Raw genomic sequence first — 3,584 nt, forward strand, 5'->3', positions numbered from 1 at the left:
AAGAAAGAAAGAAAGAAAGAAAGAAAGAAAGAAAGAAAGAAAGAAAGGAAGGCAAGCAAAAGCAAATCAAAAGATCGATCCAGGAAGTCACCAGACTAATATGAGTTGCATAGGGGAGAAAAAAGAGGGGCGCCTGGGTGGCTCAGTTGGTGAAGCGTCTGCCTTCGGCTCAGGTCATGATCTTGGGGTCCTGGGATTGAGCCCCGGGTCAGGCTCCCTGCTCCGTGGGGAGTCTGCTGCTCCCTCTCCTTCTGCTCCTCCACCATTATCCCCATTATTGCTCATGCTAGCTCTCTTGCTGGCTCTCTCTCTCTCTCAAATAAATAAAATCTTTATTTATTTATTTATTTTAAGTATTTTATTTATTTGACAGAGAGAGACACAGCAAGAGAGGGAACACAAGCAGGGGGAGTGGGTGAGGGAGAAGCAGGCTTCCCGCAGAGCAGGGAGCCCGATGCGGGGCTCAATCCCAGGACTCTGGGATCATGACCTGAGCCGAAGGCAGACGCTTAACGACTGAGCCACCCAGGCACCCCTAAATAAATAAAATCTTTAAAAGAGAGAGAGAGAGAAGAATATAAAGAGAAGGAAGTAACTAAAGAAATAATCCAAGAAAATTTCCAAAACCAAAGGACAGGAGTCTCCAGATTGAAAATACACAATAAAAAGCCAGAACCACACCAATGCAAGTCATCGTGAACTTTCAGAATACTAAAGAAAAGATAAGCTCCTAAAAACTCCTAGAGAGAAAAACGAAAACGTAAAGAGGTCAACACAAACAACAGTCAGAATGTCTCAGTCTTCTTAGCAGTCACACTGATGCCATAAGACAGTGATGCAAGGCCTTCAAAAGTTGGAGGGAAATTATCTCCAGCAAAGTTCCAAAATGAAGTATGAAGGCAAATGCAACACATGCAAAAAAACAAATAAACAAACAAACAAATAAAACAAAATACATGCAAGGGCTAAAAAAAACATTTTTACCTCTCGTGTACCATTTCCTGAGATGTAACTAGCAGATGTGTTCCAGCAAAACAGGGGCGTAAATTATGAAAGAGGAAGACATGGCCACTAGGAGCAGGGGACCTAATACAGACGGGCAGCAGCAGGGGACAAGTGTGTAGCAGGCTAGGAGAGCAACCTGTCCACACAGGGCGCTGGGAGGCAGGGCTCCAGGGAAAAGATGGATTTAATACATTAACCGATAGAATTAAGCTTTTGGAAAATAATATGAATAGACACTTGTCAGATCTGATGGCGTATTTGGGAAAAAACTAAAGAAAGGAGCATGGAACAATAAGCAAAGGGGAAAAATTGAATAATTACAAGAAAAACAAAGTTGTTCAGGAAAGAACATGTAATCATGGTGCACTGCTTTGTTCTGCAGTGAGCAGTGTTTATGTAGCTATGATTGTGTAAACTATTGAATTTAACAAAAAGCGACTATTACCAAATTGGGAGGATGCAGCAGGAGCAGTAGAGTATACAGTCTTTACTATAAAATCAACAGACAATGTCCAAAATTGACAAATCTGGAAATATGCATTATAAGTATGTCATTTATATATACGGAAGTAGATACTACAAAATCAACAGACAGGGGCGCCTGGGTGGCTCAGTCGTTAAGCGTCTGCCTTCGGCTCAGGTCATGATGGGATCGAGCCCCACATCGGGCTCCCTGCTCCGCGGGAAGCCTGCTTCTCCCTCTCCCACTCCCCCTGCTTGTGTTCCCTCTCTCGCTGTGTATCTCTCTGTCAAATAAATAAATAAAATCTTTAAAACAAAAAAACAAACAAAAAAATCAACAATGTCCCAAACTGACAAATCTGGAAATACGCATTATAAGTATGTCACTTATATATATGGAAGTAGACGCTAAAAGGCTTGGAAGGTAGAATAAGAAAAAATGAATGATGGGGTACTGCTTTATTTTATTTTAAGTTTTGATTATTTTATTTTAAAAAAAAGCATGTGCAAGGATAAAAGTAAAAATTAACTTGGGGACGCCCGGGTGGCTCAGTTGGTTAAGCGTCTACCTTTGGCTCAGTCATGATCTTGGGGTCCTGGGATCAAGCCCTGCGTCGGGTTCCCCACCCTCCTGCTCTCTCTTGCTATCTCTCTCTCTCAAATAAATAAATAAAATCTTTAAAAATAAAGAAAGAAAAATAAACATTAACTTAAAAATATTGTTTTCTGAGGTCATTGGACCCTCCAGATTCATTGCTTTTTCCTGTAGATTCTAGAACATGTCTTGTGCTCTCGCAAATTCCAGGCTTGGATCGCTTCCCACAAACTGCTCTTCCTCTCTCTCCTCACCTCAGGCTTTTCTTCCGCTCCTATTCACCACAGGGCTCCTACCCTGCCTAATCTGCTATCTGGACACTCCCCATACTTACCAATAAGTCCCTTTACCAGACACCAATCGAGAGCTTACTGACTGCATCTGACCCTGCCTGCATTTTACGACAATTAGATTCCCAAAAGGGCATAGCGCCCACTACTCATTATTGCAAGATGAACAGATTACAAATCCACTGGGACATTAGGACGTCAGGGTGGGGATGCCAAATAGGTATTTTACAAAATGTTCCAGAGAGAAAGACTTTTGTAAGATTATTAATTATATAGAATAGTTTCATCTCTACGTGTTCTCTCATCATTTTTATAGTCAAGTATATTTACCAGTCATCTGTCAGCATATGGTGCTACCAACGAACCAACCAATAAATAAGATGCAAGCAGAATCCCCAGTTTCTAGAAACTTGCCCACGTACAATACACAAGATAATTTGCAAAGGTACCTGTTGGGGAATATCAGGAATGACAAAATAATATATAATATATCCTATGTGCTGAGTTACTACTAATAGAAAATGATCTTAGATTTTCTATAGATTTCACATTTATAAAGAATGCAAAGAGGAGGAGAGATGCAATTTGTTGCATTTTAAAACATTCCCCGTGTCCACAGAAAGGAGGAAGGACAGATTATTACTCACGGATCCCCAAAGTTCTTCTAAATGATTTCACACTGACTCTCCAGACCACTTTCTCCAGGTGTCCCGGGTTCTCTGACTGTACCCTGTTCTCGGGGCTTCAAGATATAGTGCGTGATATAAGTGCATGAAGATCAGAGGTCAGCAGAAGGAAGTAAAGCTGACAAGTACATGAACTTCCAAGGCAGGAAAGGCTCTCTTGGGCCCTCTATGAGTTTGCACTGGACACTGCATCTTTTCTATGTCTTCTTTGACTATGAAAATAATTTTGTTCCCATTCTGAACAGATTGGGGGGGGCTCTTATTTAAACCTCGTGTTTTAATCAATTATTTGAAGGATCAGCTGAGTCTGAGAGGTGTTGAAGACAACAGCAGTTTCAGCCCTTGTCCCCATTCTACCCCCAACCCCCGTTCTCCTGAAAGAGTAAAAACCAGGTTTAACCCTTCCAGTGGATTCTCTTTATATTTGTAAATTTACATTTGTTTCTTTTTTTCTTTTTTTTGTTTCTTTTTTTTTCCTATTCACATCTCCGGCATCTCAGACATCAACAGCTATGGAAATTAGCTCTTTCTTCAACTGACGTCACT

The sequence above is a fragment of the Neomonachus schauinslandi genome, chromosome 6 (genome assembly GCF_002201575.2).
Source record: "Neomonachus schauinslandi chromosome 6, ASM220157v2, whole genome shotgun sequence".
Taxonomy (NCBI): domain Eukaryota; kingdom Metazoa; phylum Chordata; class Mammalia; order Carnivora; family Phocidae; genus Neomonachus; species Neomonachus schauinslandi.